The 18945-nt window shown below is 39.6% G+C and overlaps 1 pseudogene; it reads left to right on the forward strand.

Moving 5' to 3' along the window:
• The first annotated feature begins 1467 nt into the window (after positions 1–1467).
• LOC122134591 overlaps positions 1468–18945 on the forward strand; it is a 53508-nt pseudogene continuing 36030 nt past the window's right edge.

Raw genomic sequence — 18945 nt, forward strand, 5'->3', positions numbered from 1 at the left:
ACCGTTTCAACATGGCTGGCCGCATCTATGGTGGATTTCTCTCTACTCTAGTTAGATAATCTATGGCAAATGTTTTGATGGTTTCTATATAAAACACAGTGATCATCTCTCACTCACATCCTTGCTTTAACCGATTTACACTAATTGCCCCTCCGCTAATCTTGTTTAAGCCGATCGGGTTTACCCTAAACCCAAATGTTATACTGCAGCCCTGAGGTGATAATATGTAGATTGTTTGGAAAGGTGGTGAACAGCAATTATCTGGAAGGCAGCTGGTAGCGCTTGAAAAATAATATTATTCCGCTATATTGCAATAAGCCTGTGCAAAATGCAAATTCTGTCCCCACTTTAGCAAAATAAGTTGATAGATTCAGCTAATTTCTAGTTGAAAAATGATGTCATTGCATGATAGCAGAATTACAGCTCACAATCTTCCCCTCCCAGTCCATTACCATTTCGCATTGTTGTCCATGACAACCTCCCACATGCTGAGCCTTTAGGTTTCCACGGAGGTCTACTCTCAAGATGTGACCGAAGGCACTTCTCTCACTAGGGTCGAAGAGAATAGCAAAGCATGCTGGATGCTCAGCTTGAATCAACACACTGGAACTTCTTGTTATGAAATATTAAAATAATTGGTGGACAATTTTAGCTGATAGTATGAGTTGATTTCACTATATTTATGGTTAGTATTGCAGCAGCACAATGGCTTTTGCTTCTTATATCAGACACAGACATGTGTTTCTCAACCTTATTATATTCTAGAGTTTTAAAATATATTAACTAGATGGTATATCATATAATATATATAATATATATATATAATATAACAGATAATTTGAATGCTTGTTTTGTCTTATTTTACAAGTCATGTTAGGGCCCCCTTGGAAGCCTTTGTTGATGTCCCCCCTGGGTTAAAACCCACCAATTTAAAGGGATAGTTACTTAAAAAAAAAAAAAAAAATAATGGCTTCTGATGTATCTGTCATCATTTACTCACCCCCTCATGCCGTTCCAAAACCTGTATGACTCCTCTTTCTTATTCTCTGTATCATAAAAAGCAGATGATTTTAGGAACGTTCGTGCTGATCTCCCCTTACAATGAAAATGGATGTGGGACCAGAGAAAGTACATCCTCTGAAGCCATATATTAGCCTTGCGCCAACTACAATTTTTAAATGATATTCAATGAACCATTTTATGGAAAAGAGCACCTGGACATTTCTTATAAATAACTCCATTTGTGTTCCATACAACTAACAGAAATGCTGGGTGTCCAAAAATGCCTATTTTCCCCATATACCATGCAAAAAACAATATGCAAAAAGAGTATGTCATATCCGAATATATGGTATTAAAAAAACATTAAGTGTAAGTCACCATATAACGCCAAAGACATATTAATGTGAAAACACGTGAGCATGGGAAATATGATCTGACTTTTTTCTTTCATGTTTGAGTGAATCTATGCTTTTTAGAGCAACTCCATTGGATTTGAAATTTGAGACTGGAAAAGCATCTGAAGGTCCAAGCAGAGCGCCCCCATTTGGTCAGTCTAGGAAGTTGCCGTCTCAGTACAGCCATCACCCCTCTACCCCTAGCCTGAAGGTAAGATTCATTATATCTATACTTCGATAAGACTTTTTTTTCAAAGGTTTGCAGTGACCTAGATACATTTCCATTTTTTTTTTATAAACTTTGGGGGGAAAAGTGGAACATTCTCCAAATATGATCCAATAATGTTTAGTTGTACACGGAAGAAGGAACAACTCACCTTTATATAACACCCATATACAACAGATGGCCAATCCCTTGGCGTCCCTCTGTGTTGTGATTGAAAAGCCAGTACACCCGAACTCTGAGCCTTAAGCAGCATGGGGTCTTAAAAAAAAACACCCTCTCTTATTAGAAAAGCCCCTTGTTTCATTAACCACCACCTTCATCTCCACCTACTTACTTTTCTCTGAACAAACTGACCACCATTTATACCAGTGTCCATCTGGGTCTGAAATTACTCAGAGACACAGCTGAATTATTATGAAGGCTTTGAGAATTACCTTATGAAAAGGGCATGAGAGCAGTGAGGATTTTGAAATGCGTTATTTAATTTATATTAGTCACGCACTGTATTGGTATTATAAACTGATATACTAGCTTGTGTGATTCCTCTCAGGTCACAGGCAGCTTTTATCTCGTGCCTAATACAGATGAGGCGGGGTGGGGGCATGATGGGAAGCAGGGTGAGGGAATGTGGTTCATCTCACTGACAAAAGGCGGCCAACTCAGTGAATTAAGCTCAGTTTAATTTAACTTACTATACATCACCACTCTGCTGGAAAAAAAAAAAAAGAAAAAAAGATGTCTACTGATGTAAATGTTACCATCTATAACTATTGTTGATGGGTGTTTCTTCACTACTGGCCCCACTTTTGGCCTCTGTCTCATAAAACAATATGTTTCTTCTAGTTTTATTTGAGTTTTATACAGCCAACACAACATAGGAAATTTGCCAGTATTTTTTTTTTTTTTTTTGTCTATCCTAACAAATTGTATAATATATTAATGAGGGCGGGGAAATGAGAAATAAAAAAGTCTGACTGATGTATCTATAGAATAGATTATAATATATAGATATATATATCTATATATTATATATATATATATTCTCTACTATAATATATTTACCGTTTTTTAATTTAAGAAAAGACAACTTGACTCCAAATTGTGGCACAATAAAAATAGTCTGTTCACAATGAGAATAACTTTTGATCCAACGTCAACGTTGTTTCATATTTTTTAATCAAGCTCTTATTATAATACTTTCCTATCTCCTTAGAACCTAAAAGTACTTAAAATTTAAACTATAATTTACTAAATATTATTAGGTTGCCCGATTGTTTGGATCAGCCGCTTAGGATACTTAGGCCTGTGCATATAGTAATCAAATTACTTATGTAATTATGCAATAAATGGATCAAAAGGACAGTAAAACGTAATTATAATTTAGCAAAAATATTTCAAATATCTGTTCTGTTGAATTTTTTATTCATCTCATCTCAGATCGAGGGGGGCGGGGGGGGACAGCGGCACAACCGTGACGCGTATCTCTGTTCCTTCTCCTAAACCGAGCGAGGGCTCCGTGCCCTTTCCAATTCTCATTCTTCGGGCCTCCGGGGTACGCCATCCTCGCGCTGCGGTCCCGCGCCGCCAGCTCTGTGCGCCCCTTGTGGCGGCTGTAAAAAAATGTACCCGTCGGGCAAGCGAAACCGGCCGCGTGTTGGAAGGAGAGGGGGGCGGGCCAACTGCGACCGTATAGGCGCTCGCGCCGCGCGGGCGGGAGAGCGTGTACCCGGGAGGGGGGTGGGGATATATATATATATATATATATATACTCTATATATATATATATAATATTACAGTTTTAATTTAGAAGAATGACAACTTCTGATTCAAAATTGTGCACAATAAAAATATTCTGGTTCACAAGTGAGAATTAACTTTTGGATCAGACGCCACTGCATTTCATATTTTTATCAAAGCTCTTAATTATAATAATTCTATCTCCTTAGTAACCTAAAAGTACTTTAAAATGTAAACTATAATTTACTAAATATTATTAGGTGCCAGATTGTTTGGATCAGCAGCTTAGGATACTTAGGCCTGTGCAATATAGTAATCAAATTACTTATGTACTTATGCAATAAATGGATCAAAAGTGACAGTAAAGACGTATTTATAATGTTAGAAAAAAATATTTCAAATAAATGCTGTTCTGTTGGAATTTTTTATTCATCAAAGAATCCTGAAAAATATATATATATATCATGGTTTCTACAAAAATATTAGGCAGCACAACTGTCTTCAACATCGGTAAGAAATATTTCTTGAGCATCAGATTGTCATATTAGAATGATTTCTGAAGGATCATGTGACACTGAAGACTGGAGTAATGGCTGCTGAAAATTACACTGAATTGAAATAAAAGCTTTAGCAATTTTACTAGCCTACGTTTTTGCTGCTTATTTTTGATGGAGTGCACTCTTGGTACAGACATAAGAGAATTCTTTCAAAAAGCTCAAGGAAGCACACACTGAAAGCCACATCAAAGAAAAACTTAGGGCAGTAATCTATCCTACAAAAAAATAAAACAGACATTCATTTGACTTCTCTCTCTTCAATTATATTTTCAAAACTAAAGTTCATACATGTTAACGAGGAGTAAGCACCTTGAAACGCCAACATCCTGTAAATAGTTTGTCGGAAGTGTAGCAGACTCACCCGGCCGCCGAGCGACATTAACATCCAGGGTCTAGGATCGCAGCTCAGCACTGCTTTGTATCGAAAATGCTACAAGACTCATCACGCTGCACCCCTGTGGAAACCAGTGTAGCATGGACGGGACTAAGCCGTCAAACCAAAGTCCTCAAAGCACAACCATTATCATGGAGACATATCTACGGCACGAACGAATCCTCGTATTCCATTCAAACGAACAATACAGCCAAGAATTTGAATCCTTACTTTCTGCAGCATCAGCCATAATTAAAAAATTCAAACATGATTCTGAAGTGTAAAATCTCTTACTTAAAGGGAATCAACAAAATTCAAATCAGTTGAAAGTCCTGCTCCTCCTCAGCTTTCTTTGGTCTGAGGAAACACTTTGACCAAACAGGCTAGAGAGGTGTGTGTGTTTTGGGTGATCTTCACATTGTGTTAGCTTCTAGCATTTCACTTATTGTTCCAATGCGTTTGCTTGCTCAAAGATCTGGCCACATTTTGTCTTTGGTAATGAAAAGTTCGCATTTTACCGCAACCCCTTGATTCTTTATTTATCATCTCTAAGGGCAAAGTGAGTCATAAAGAGCAGGAACCCGTGCAAAAAGAACGTCAAATGCAATAGCTGGAAGTTTCAGGCTGGCCCGTTGCCCCCCCCTGACATGCAGAGATTGAGGCTCCACGGCTCTGGGACTCCTAGGGGTATACCACCTCCCTTCCCCATCCCTTATCTGAGAGGGAACAGCCGTACCAGCGACGGAGACAGTTGTTCAACTTTACCACCCATCAGCCACGAGAGTGTGCAGGGGTTCAGTGGACTTCAGAAGTGCTCGATACAATACGCACCTCAGTTAGTCTATGCATAGAATATATTTCAGGCATCGAGATATATACAGAAGGAAGCCTAGCTCACTTTAATGCATTTTGACACTTATTTTGCTAACGTATGTTAAAACCGCGAAGCATGGGGGAATAGTTGATGGATCCTCTCTATGGAACAAAGGATTTACCTTACGACAAAGCAAGTCAGTCTCTGCATGCTACAGCTATTATGTAATGCTAAAAACCATAGCTTCAGCACCCCAAAGGGAAAGAATAGGAATGTTGCTTACAGATGATGGAAGTGATCTGTTGGATTTTAAAAGTAGATGTATGAGGACCCAATGCATTTGTTTGAGTAGTTTTTTGGTGAATGGTCTATGGTTGAGGATATTTCTCTCTTAAAAGCAACAGATTATTCTCAGATACGCTTCCTGCATGAAAGCTCATCAAGAATGCTGCGTACAACATATATAGTTTTGTATATACAAGACATTTATAATTTTTTTTACAAGCAAGGGATGCATTTAGTTGATTAAAAGTTACAGCAAAGGCATTTATAGCTGTTGTAAAGATTTCTATTTAAAAAAATATGCCCATACTTTAAACTTTCTCTTCACAAAGACTCTCGCAAAATCGCGGCTCTTTATCTCAAACATCAAGCAAAGCAGCTATTTTCAAAATTAATGTTTCTTGAGCAGCAAATCAGCATATTAGAATGATTTCTGAAGGATCATGTGACACTGAAGACTGGAGTAATGGCTGCTGAAAATTCAGCTTTGCATCATAGGAATAAATTACATTTAAAAATATATTCAAATAGAAAATAATTATTTTCAATTGTAATAATATATTTATAATATAACTGTTTTCACTGTCAAACAAATGCAGCTTTGAAAAAGAGACTTCTTTAAAAAAACTTTAAAACAAAGAGTTATTACATGACTAGGAACAGATATGGCAAATACACTAGTATTATTTGCAATATCACCATAAATGTGTGCACAGGGTGCATAACCCACAATAAACCAGTCCAAAATCTTGCAGAGAGGTTTTCTCTTGCATGTTGGCAGGGGCATGAGTGTGTGTATAGTATTACACTTCTATTCCTGGTCAATGTGACCCAAGAGTGCTGCTAATCCTGTTTCTATGAAGCCCTTCCTCATTCTCCACACACTGTTTGCTCAGTCAGACTATCCACACATGCTTTTATTTGTCCTGAACATATACTGGCAACCCTGCTGGAATAGCTGACAGAAAGATAAGGGGATTGTTGCTTATTATTCTGCTTTAAGTTCCCTGTCTTCACCCAGTATGTTCATACTTAACCTCCACAGTTTGTGTTTGTCACATTTGAACTAAAGTAACCTCTGATCTAGGAGCTAACCACTGTCCTTAATATGTATTTGTCCTTTCATTGAGAGTTAGAATTTTTTGTTTGTTTTATTTGTTGGGTGTGTTTGTGTCAGTCAATGCACACTTTGCATGCAGAATGATCCATCTACAATGCATTTTCACAGCTTTCACAGAGTATCATTCAGTTTACCTTTTTTTACTTTTTTTTAATTTTTAGCTGCATCACTCATGGCTGTATGCCCAATGCTTTCTGGATGTGTGGAATTGGGTAAAGGTTAGAATGGAATACTAGAGTTTGGCTTGGTTTTTGACCTTTCCCAGCGCAGTGAAATCTTAAATACCGTGGCAACCTCTGGTGGTTCTTTTTGTGCATCAGGCTTCTTGACATCTTCTATGTTCACTAGCTGTTGTTTTCAGCCTGGAACAGTTTTGGGGCGTGTGCTCACCATACTCTACGTCCGCCGCTTTAATTGAGATCAACTATAATGCAATATTAATGCAGTTGGTTTGACACAGAACTCAGCCTCTTAGTTTACTGAAAGTGCATGAAGGCCAAGATCTGTACTGCTCTGTCCATCCGTGGTTTTTGGAGAGATGCAGATTAGTTCCTTCCAGAAATGACCAAGACACTCTATGCAATCCTTTTTCCATCCCTGTGATATAACAAGTCAGGATGAAAGGACCTGAGTGCATGCAGATATTTGCTGGATATCTCTGAGTCATTGGTTTTTCTTAACAAGAAATTGTTAAACTCTTCCCACTATAACAGTATCTTGGGATGCACCACTGGTTTGTGCTACAGAAAAGTCCATCTATTTCTGTACTGATTTCATGTGTTGAAAATGAAGAGAACAGCAAAACATTTTGAGAAAGCTGTACTTTTTGTTAGAGCCTCATGTTCTTTAAGGTGTGTTAAAGACCCTGGGGTTCTCTCTTGCTCAAAAAGAACACTGTAAACATTGATAGGGTAAAGATTGATGTTTTATAAAATTATCCCAAAACTGATCCAAACTGATTTTAAATGAAATATTGTACATAACATTATTTATATTGGTGTCTCAGAGACCACAGTTACAAACATGAAAAAATAACATTAAACATTATATGTAATTTATCTATATAAAATTATATTAACAATAATCATATGAATTATAAATAGTATCATGTCATACATAAATAACATGTTGTGAATAATGTATTATAATGTATTTAAGTATACATTTATAATATTTAAATAAATTAATTTAAATACGTTTTATGTAATGTTACATACCACCCCCTGTTTAGCTTCTATAATGCATTTAGATACATCATATTTAAATAAATACATTATTGAAAAAAAAAGAAAAATACAATTAAATTTAATATTATAATACTTTATTCATAATTAATTATGTAATACAATATTACTTGCATTATATTATATATGGTATAAATAATTATAATGATGTTATATTTAAATAATAAACTTGTACAACATATATTAATAATATATTGTAAATGCAATACAATTATGTATTTAAATACATATATACTATTTAAACATTTTTTTAATGCACTGCATGCAATATTTTATGCACCACCCATTTATTTGATATATATTTAGATTTTAATGTATTTAGATGCATCATATAATATATAATAAATACAAAATTAAATAAATATAAATACAGTACAAAAAAGTATTTTAACTTATAGGAAGCAAAATAAACAGATGGAATTAATAAGCTTTATTAAAGAAAGTGCAAAGCTTTATTCTAAACAAACAAAAAGAAAAATGAAAAATCTTCACTGCCATGTCATTTAGTACTTCTCAGGTGATTTTGGCATGGATAAACCTGCACTTTCTTTTAATGAGTTTGGCTTCTCAGAGTGTGCAGTTTTGGCTGTTCTAGAGGAACGGTTCATCTGAGAGCGTGGGGAATCAGTCTCTCTGATTAATGTCGGGGAGACGGGCTGTGCATGGGGAACAGCCACTCTCCTGCTGTGCTTTCCAGATTCACGCGCCTCTCCGCACTCATTGTCATTCAGTAGTGAGGTCTGTCTTTTTGCAAATGGCCTCATGAATTTGATTACAAAATAGCTCTTAGTCATGCTTTGCTGAGGATGACGTCTATGACAAGGAGAGGTTATTTAGTGGTTCTGCTCTTCAGAGCAGGCCACACTGTTCTGAAAAAAATGTGTCTTATTTCAACAGAAATGAAAAATGAGTAATCTCATCAGTATGCCTTATTTTTTTATTTTATTAAGCAATATTTTTGTGGTAATGCAAAGTGGCTGCAGATGCACAGCAGTGGTGTTGAAATAGGGATATTTACTATAAAAAAATTAATGTTAAGGACGTTTTGTCAGTTCATTTTTCCTATGTTGGAGAAAAGATTGACTAACAGTTTCATGTTCTTTTTAAAGTATATTAACATAAAGTCAAACAAACTATTATTTTCGTTGAGTATAAAAGTATAAAAGTGTTATACTACTTTAGTTTATACACCTCTGGTTATAAATGGGGTAAAGGCTGCACTAAAGCCCCGTGAGTCGCACTCCATATCGTGTCGAGGGCAAGCACCACAAAAGGGGTTGACAATTGTATATCCTCTTCCTTGCTTCCACCAAAAATATCTGGTGTTTAAAAGTATCCCATAATGAATGGCAGAGAGAGAGAGCCATCTATATACAACAAGGCAAACCGTCCATGTTTAATCTGTTGATTTCCCCACTATTACATTTGAAACTCAGTAGCCCCCCTCAGGACAGAATCATCTGTTGACGTCGGGTGGCGGTTTTGTTGGGGCTGATGTCGATAACCACTCCTTTCAAAGTAAAATATAGTCATCGATGTTAACTTTCGTAATATTCCTGAGCTCATACTGTTCTTCTTTCTCGGTTTGGACACCAGGGGGACATTTTTACCTCTTGTTTCACTGTTTGGTATTAGCTTTCCATCATTTCCTGCATGCCAAGACTACTAAACATAGACCTTTCACTTTCTCTTCTGCCACACATAAACAAAGCCATTACCATTTGATATCCCAACTGTTTCTCTGTATATAAAGAACTATGTGGTTTCTGTGAAAGGATGCAATGAAACAACTTTACAAGCGTGACTTCACCAATTCAGGGTGGAACCTTGCTCTTCGTAATGATAAAAGGCAACTTATTTATACATACAGGTCACCTGAAATATCCTGACTTGTAACAATTAATTATTGCATTTACAGGTAAAGATGCTAAGGTTTTTTCCTGCTGTATATTGACTGAATTGCCAGTCTGAAATTGATTTATGAAAACAGTAGATAGATATGATACAATACACTACACCACACTAGATATTATACTGTAACAATGGATACAATACTCGACACTAATACAATTGATATGATACAGTATGATAATACGTTTATGTAACAAATCTCTAGGGAATTTTTGAGAGCAGAAACCCCTCTAAACTACATGTTTTCCAATAACAATTTTTTGCCTTTGTAAAACCCACACCTTAGCACGCAATAAGCTCTGCTCCGATGGACCACATGATGTGTTTTGAAGGGTAACATCTTGCACACAAGTAAATTTTGAGTTTTTTGCCCAAATCTTTTCTCTTACATTTGTAGACAGACTGAATCGCATCCAAGCTTGGCGTCACTTCGCACATTAGCGTTTGTGCCTCATTGTTTTAATGGCACATCTGTACAAAGAACAATTTTTGAGCACAATGCTTGTAGATCAAAGTTATAGGAAGCAAGTGGAGCTGCTGTTCGCATGTGGTTTTGGTTATTTGGCGCTGCTGCTTTCCAGAATGGAAAAAATTTTAGCTGTGTGCGCAGCTCGTGCTGATTCAGCGGGGATGCTACAGTTTATTGTCTTGTAATAACACTCAAAAATTATGGATTTATGAACCTAGAACCTGTCCCTGTGTTGGGGGGAGGTTATGGGGCGAGGTGTTAAACAAAGGTCTCCTCTGATTTTGTTTGACGGACGCCCTAATACCAGCGGTGCAAGATGCTCAGTGTTAGTTGGGGGGTAAATAGACAGGGGTGTTTATTTAGTCAAGACATGGTAAGACAGCCGTTCGGCGTGTGGTTAAGTTAAGGACCAGGGGGACTAGCGATAACTTACTCGTGGTTCGTGCGGAAAAGGTCAGTGGGCAGGGGGGGGGGAGGCAGTTGGGGTGTTTGGTGTAGGTTGTGGTAAGAGGATGACTTAAGGGGTTTGCTTGGTGCAGTGTGTGCAGACCACTACTATAAACGTTGGTGACTGAAACGGGGCGGATCAAGAGAATCCAACTACCTTGAGCAAGCGCAGACTGAGCTCGGAGCTTTTAGGACAACCTCCGCCAGCAGTTTACAACGTCCTCCACTTGGTCTGGTACAGAACACAACCTGAAACAACCTTCTATGTGGAGACTATTAACCCCTGAAGCGAGGTGGGTTGAGTGCGATACCGGGTCCCGGTGCGCGAACCCAGAGTGGGTGAATCCACATGTTCCGCGCTGGAACCAATGCGGCCTCGGGCACCTCGACCGCATCCTCCCATCACACATCTGCTATCTGCTTCCGGGAACAGGTTTATCCATGTGGAGACCTTTACCTACCTTGAAAAAAATCCGGTGATTGGCCAGATTAGCCTCATGCAATTAATATAGGCAAATTTTGCTTTGGTTTAGATTGTGGTGTTGTGTTTGGTGTTGTGTGTGGTGTGTAGTGTGGTGTTGTGTTTGAATGTGTGGGTTATGTGTTGGGGGGTGTTGTGTTGTTTAAACATCCTACACATGTTGCCCGATAGATGATGGAGGGGGAGTGATACGAAAAAAAAATAAAAATAATAAACAGACATAAATATACCAATGTCATATAGATATTCAATACTAGGACTTTTAAATCACTAAGATATTGCACATAGGGTACGAACCAATATATCCAAGTAATCCTAGTATATCTTCCACACACATGTCGATGTGATCCTTGGAAAAGTTATTTATTTTGTTTAAAGATTATTTTTATATATTAGATAGTTTGCATGATACTAAGAGATATCATTCACTATAGGAGCCGAGGAAATGTATTCGTAAAGTATAATAAGTTTGAAGTATATCCATGTTTTGACTTTTAACTGCTAACATTGAGCCCACGAGCAATTGGGCTTGGGTCATAAATGTTCCCCCCTCACGTTCAACAAACCAGGTAATGCTTGATTCGACCCCACAGTGGTGAGATGTTTCTTCGCTTGGGTCCATTGTAAACGGACGGCAAACAATTCCCTTCCCCCGCCGGGGTGTTTTACCTCGCACACAGCGGGTGACAAAGGCTGGTCAGAAAACTGCCAAGAATCCTATCAAGATCATTTAAAAATGCCTCCTCTCGTCAGATGTGTTGATGTAAAGCGTTATGGGCATTTTCATTCTCTGCTTTCATTAAAAGTGGTTTTGGTTGGGGTGCAGGCTGTAATGCTGTGTTTTTTGGCCAATGCCGCCTTCTTGCCGGTTCAACCACCACCTGAGGAGGCTTTCCGAGAATGAAAAGCTGGATGCCTGAGGGAGGATAACAGCCTAGTGTGGAAAACATGGGCACACACAGGTAATGCGAAAGATCCTACAGTAGACCACACCGCGACGGTAGTCATGAATTATCTAACACTTAACCACAACACACTAAGGCTGTGCTGTGCACAGAACATCCCCCCAGTTGTATGGAAAATGCATTCCTGTTAGAACCTCAATAACCTTGTTTGTGGGCTGTCTGAAAATCACCATATGTAAGAATATGTACAATCCCCTGACATATTAAAACCACGTCTATTACATACAGTGTGTTTTAGGTATATTAAAATGTTCAAAAAAGAAAAAAACAACTGTATTTCCTGTGCAAGCACTATAAAACGGATACGATTTACAATGGCCCATTTATAAGATTTTTTGGTTTTAAGGGTGGTGCCACATGGCTGAATGTGCAAGTGTTTGAATTTCAGTAGCACAGTTAAGGCAGCTTTCAGTACAGCCCTTACTGCAATTTCCGTTTCTAGACTGTGTTAGACAATGCAAGCCTGCCTGGATCGTGAGTTGCCCATGCAACCTTTTATGAAGAGCATCAATTTCCTGTTGGTCTTCTTCCTGACGAGAGGCGCTCTACCATCTTCCCCTGCCACTCACAGTGGCTACACAGCAGCCAATGCTAAAACAGAGCATTTAGAATATGTCCTTTGCGTTTTCCTTGAATTTTCCATGTTGTGTAGGCAGAAAAGGACGAGGAGGGTATAGGGGGGGTGATCAGATAAACGACGACAATGGTCAGATATATTTCCTGAGCCTGGTAATAAATTCTCGGGGGGTGCCACCATGAAACACTATTTTTTTTGTGGTTTCATGGTAGCTACAAGAATTTAGATTTGTCAGTATCGTCTAATTACAATTAATCCTTAGAACAATTCCAGATGGGCCAAGCACAGTAGACACTTTATGTATATGCGCTTTTGTACAAGGAACTTAGAGACATGCACCTTAAAGGAAATATTTCAAACCAAAAATGAACAGTCTGTCTCAGTTTACCTCAATACCCAAGTTGTTCCAAAAACGTTGCTGGTAGTCAATGACTTTCCATAGTATGGAAAGTATACTATGGTAATTAAGGCTACAGCAGTGTTCGATATACCATTCTTCAATAGTCTCATAAGAACTCAGACGTAGTTTTTGGAATGGACAGATGAGCGAGTGAGAAAAATTGACAGAAATTTCATTTTTGGGGGACCATACCTTTATAATAACATGCATCAAGCTCTTGTGCAATAAAGCATGTATCTATGCTGTCCCTTGTGCTTTTGGCAACTATGTTTTTTGTAGACTGTATTTTATAGGAGGAAAACAACTCCCCTTCACACGTTTTCTCTGTGCCAGAGCTATTTCCTCATCCATCTCTCGTCCAGCCCGACAGTTGTTTTGGCCATGCAGCTGCTTATTTAAAGTTGAGGGATATCTTTTATCAATATCTAGTATTTATTTCACCAACCACACCTACTCTCCAATCCCCACACCTCAATGATCCCCTCATATTCTCCCAATATCTGTCAGGTCTGCTGGATTTGTGTCTGATGATATTTCAGTACTAACTCAGGGAAGGGAAAGAGAAGAAAGAAAGGAGATAAGAGATAGGAAGAAAAGAGGATAGAAAGTTTGCGCTAGTCGATGTGCTGTTATGGCCTGGTCTGTCTACATGATTTCGACTTAATACTTGACACAAAATCATATATAGTATATTATATTATATTGAATACATTATAGTAGATTATATTATATTATATTATATCATATCATATTATAGTTATATTATATTATATTATATATAGTATTATATAATACAGTAGGACGATACCTCAGCTGGCATTATAGCAATTCACATATCCAATGTTCTTGAGAAAAGAACTAAAAAACAAAGATAAAAAACATTTATTTAAACTCACTTCACACCACGTGACAGCAGTCCGCCGTTCCATGTGACAAGTTAGTCCTGAAAAATAGTTGCACTGATTGCTTTAAGTAGGTAGGCCCCGCCCCGTGCGCAGCCAGCACGTCATTTCACATCAGACCACGGGAACAGGGGAGGGAGGGGAGACTCAGCTAGGTTGTAGGCGGCGCCACCGGCTCACCAGAGCCCGGCGGGAAAATCTCATCTGTGGGTTTTTAATACTACTGCGCTGAGTACCGTGTGGCCGGTACAGCTGGACTAGGTCTCGAACAGGAGTCATCTGGAGCCGTACTTTTTGAAGCTGAGCTCGGGTATGGAACTATTAAACCAAGCGCAGCAGCGTTAGCCTTTTCCACAGGCAGTGGTTCTCATCTTGTAAGTACTGAACTTATAGGTTTGAGGCCTGTATGGGTCAGATCGCATTACGGACACTGTATGAAAATGGGCAGATGTATCCTGTTAACGTGGTTGGCTGGTGCGTTCTTGAAAACACGTTTCTTGTTAAATGGGATTAAATAAATATGAAGAAAAAATTGGTAGACCAGAGGAATCATTGTCAGCTGCTCTGCGTTATTTCTAACCGACGAATGAACTATAAAAAAAATATAATATCCAAAATAAACAATATCATTAGGACAGAGGGGTTGGATTTATGCAGTATTGTGTGTGAGGAGTTTTTGACAGAGAGTGTTTGAGTCTGGTAATCAGGATAGGATTTGTGGTGATAGGAAACGCAAAACTCTGAGCTGGTACGAAGCAAGAATTGATCAAGTTGGTTTTGGATGTGTGTTAATCCGTTCTGTGAATGACCTCAACATCAATTCTTTTATGTATTACATAGCAACTAAGTTCGATAAGTAAAATAAATATTGATACCGTTTTGTAAAGCGTTTACATCTGGAGTGGGTATATTATGAAAATAATAATAATGTTGTGATAGAATATGACAGGAAAAAAAAGACATTAAATGTGGCATTATTCTAAGTTTACACACACTTTTGTGTCATGCCAAGGACCTCCAAATATGATGATTGCTGTACTACGGGCCACAATCCTAATAGGTCTAGCCTACTGTTATGTGTTTTAACTTGAGGATAAAATGAGTGTCCAACCTAGATTTGTATATTGAAAATTAATCTAGATTTAATTTAATGCTGGATAATTTTTTGTTCACGGTAAAAAAATGTTGATTCCAAAGCAGAAAGTTTACGATAATAATTAAGATGAAACTTGCACGCCCGGCTCTAGCTCCCCTTGCAGCCCCTCTGGGATTTCACCGGACCGCCAGTTTGAAAACCACTGGTTTAGATACGTAATAAAGAAAAAAATGACCATGTATTTGCTTTGTAGTCTGTCTTAGCAGATAAATGACTTGACATTGAGAGAGGGTCCTGTTGCCGTGAGGAGAATAGATTGAAGGTACCAGCAGGGACTTGTCTGTGATTTAGCTACATATGCAGCATGAGCACTATTCTTTGACTTTATCCTTTCATGCTGGAGCCTGGCATGACTTTCTCTCTGAATTCGCACTTTGGTTGCCACTATTTTTCTACTTGAGCATTCATCTTCTGGTGGGTCGGGCAGCAGTGTTTAAACTTGTAGGCTGTTGAATGGGGCTAAATGGATCTAAATGCATCTCTGCAGTGACCAAAGCCTGTACTCAGGTACTTGCCCCGTTAAAAAGCCCCTCAGGCTGTAGTACATGAAGACGATAATAGTTGGGGTTAGGTGGGGTTGAAAGGAGCCAAAATTTCGCTGCCACTTACGAGTAAGCTGCTTTTTCCTGCTTTTCTGCACGTCTGTTGGCGCCCTCATCTTGTCTATGTTGATGGGAATTCTGAATCATTAGTTGCAGAATCGAGAATTATTTTGTTTTTTTTTTTTACACACATCATAGTTGTTATGCCACATGGGCCCTAACATCTACAGCATGGTATTAGCATTGGTCCAGTTAAAGCCATATACGAAAGCGAGCTATACTAATATCAGAGCTAAATTAAACTTATCTCACTTTTAGTCCCAATCAGTCAAATCCTTAAATATTGTGCTAACTATGTCACTCATCAGCTTGTCAATTATTTTTTTTTTTTTTTTTTTTGAAAAAAAAAAACAAAAACGGCTAGTTACTCCAGTGATTTGGTAAGTTGGTTGACGTCAAAAAACTTTCAAATCTAATGTGAGACACAAATCATTCGAAGACTGGTTTTTGAAAGCCATTTCCACTGATTCCAGAGGGAAAGAGTTTGCTTAAGATTAATCAATTATGGCTACACATTAACTGTTCTTCTAAAAGATATGGATTTTTGATTTGTTGCGTTTTTTTTTTTTTTTTTTTTTTTTTGTATGGCAAAGGCTTATGACTGTTGTCTTTTCCTTTCAGATTACAGAGAACCTGCGTCAATGCAGGACCACCACTCATCAGTAGTTGCCAAAATCTCACTGCCTGTCTCCAACAACAAAGAGGATTGTGCGCCCTGGAGACAGTGCCATTGTCAGTTCCATTATGAAGTAAGCGACCTTCAGGATATTCATGGACTCATTAGTCAGTGGATCGATCCTCAGCCTCTTCTCTCAAAGAAGCCCTCTAAGTCAGCCCATCGACAGCAGTTCTCCCTTGTCCCCTATGCTTAAATCGGAGGGCGGGCGTCATTCCCTTCTCTCACCACCCAACGGACACCATAGGTCGCTAGTGTATGTAGGAGCTCCAGTTAATGTGAGGAATACCTACCCCTCCTATTCTCCTCGCTCTCAATCATCCACCTCATCAGCGTGCCAGAAGTGGCCATCTACACCAGTCCCTTCTCCGAGTGAGCATTCGTCAGAGACCAAGCTTCACACGTTTCCTCCTGTGACCCAGTGAGCCGTGCTTGCCTATGTTACATTTCACCAGCCCATGCCACCCATACCTCAGCCAGGACCATACTGCCCAAGCCTATTCTGGTGGTAACAGAGTGGCCGCAAAGGTGCCTGATTAGTCCCCTAGCTCCACGCGAAAGGCCTCTCTTTAAGAAGCACCAAGGCCAAGCCCAAAGCCAACGTCGTAGGAGTGGTGTGCAACCAAGACAGCTATCGGTCGAGCTTAAAACCCCATGACTAGCCCCATACAGACTCACATAGCGTCCTCAGTCATCTCATCTCTACGTGCTCCGTACTGATATTACGCCATCGTCTAGTCGGGTTTTCAGTTCCAGGGCAGTCCCAGAACTGACCCCCAAATTTCTCCACTGCATCCCCATTCTCCTCACCTTCTAGCCCACCTTAGAAACCAAAACTGCCATTGTTCTGCAGGGATCGGCCCTACTAAGTCCACCTTTCCGGGAGCCAGACCTCAGCCAGATCGCCTCTCTTGACCTCCTGTCCCGCTCTAACCAACTCTACCCCACCGCTCACCGGATCTGTTCCAGCCCCCTTTGCGAACCACCATTGGTCCACATCATTCAGGGTATCTGGACCGCCAGCAGCACCGCCATGCCTCGACCACATTTGCAAACCACCAGAAAGTCGCGCCGGCTGGCCCGAAGCGAACCTTGGAAGCGGAGTAGCATGAGGGAGCATTCCCCCTCTTACAGCCCCTTACATAGCTGTCGGCAAGGGGAGGTTCCTGTGCTCCTGCCCTGGAGCTCGTACCATGGAACGCCTGCGCGACTCCAGGAGAGCTCCATCCCCAAGAATGTGTGCGCAAGAGAGTTTATGCCCAGACTCATGGCGGAAAGCAGGGTCTCCTACAGAAAGAACCACTCAGGCCCTCGTGTGGATATCGTGCATCGTTAGTCCCTTCACCCACTTCTGGACCGGATTGGGCGAAGGCAGGGGATGTAAGGGCTAGGTGGTTGGGACACTCGCTCGCTTCTAGCGTTGCCTGGTTTCAATGCTCTGGGGATCCAGGTCACCGTGCCATCCAGTACCCAGGCCACAGAAAGATGTCAGCAGGCCACAGGGACCTCCCGGATGCCTCACCCTGGTATGAGGGAGCGCAAAAAAGCATAGCATCACAGAGATCAGCGACAATGAGGATGACCTTCTGGTAGTACCATCGGCGCCAAAGAGAAGAACGACTCAGAGAGCAAGAAATGGAGAGGCTGGTGAGTGAGATGCAGTAGTACCTTTACATGCATTTATATAACACAATATCAAACCAAGTAGGATGTATTAGAAAACTGTCTTCATACAGTATATACACTAAAATGACCTTGAAACCAAAGTAAATTGCATTTAGCTCTGAGGAAAGATCTAACATCATTTTTTTGAAGATGCCCACTTGAAAGCCACATCATAGTATAAAGAATTCTTCTAAGAAATACTGCTTGTCTCTGTTGTACATGTCAAGTAGAGTGCTGCCTCTGCATGTCCCTCCAGTGATATGCAAATTGCAAGTTTCTACAGTCAGTATTTTCCAGAAAGTGCACACCGATGGCTGTATCTAGTCTTAACACACCTAGCAAGCATTAGCAGTTGTGCTTTTGGTGAGAATGCAGGACATTTGGAGGAAAATGCTACTACACGTCTCAAGCACAACTGACTAATCTGCTGTCGTGCTGAGGCAGAGGGCTCTGATTTTACCATGGCAACCCCATTGTTTGTTGTCTCTTTTATTGAGAGGTGGGAGGGAACAGTAGAAATCTTGGTCCAGCTTTGCAGCCCAGAATGAAGCCACTGAGACAAAGGCCCCTGTGAAGTTTTATATGTGTTTGTGTCTGAAACAGCTCTTGTTTGCTTCTCTTGTAATTACCCATTGTGGTTCTTTATTGCTCTCAGAAAAGAAGGTGTATCTAATTGAGCATACAGAGTTAATACTCAATATACTCCCAACAGAGAGTATCTGTAATATGTTAATTCGCTAAGCATCTGCAGTTCTAGTATGCTCCTAGTATGCTTTTATTTTGGCTTTTTTTGCTGATAAAATGTGTTGGATAAATGGTGAAAGAATTAGAGCTAACAATAAATGAGCTTCACATGCCAATGACCTCATCCTCCTCCGCAAATGTGCTTTTTCTCCAAAAAGGTTCGGTACAAATTTAGACAAACAAGAAATGACCTTTGATTA

Source organism: Cyprinus carpio, unplaced genomic scaffold (assembly GCF_018340385.1).
Source record: "Cyprinus carpio isolate SPL01 unplaced genomic scaffold, ASM1834038v1 S000006701, whole genome shotgun sequence".
Classification (NCBI taxonomy): Eukaryota; Metazoa; Chordata; class Actinopteri; order Cypriniformes; family Cyprinidae; genus Cyprinus; species Cyprinus carpio.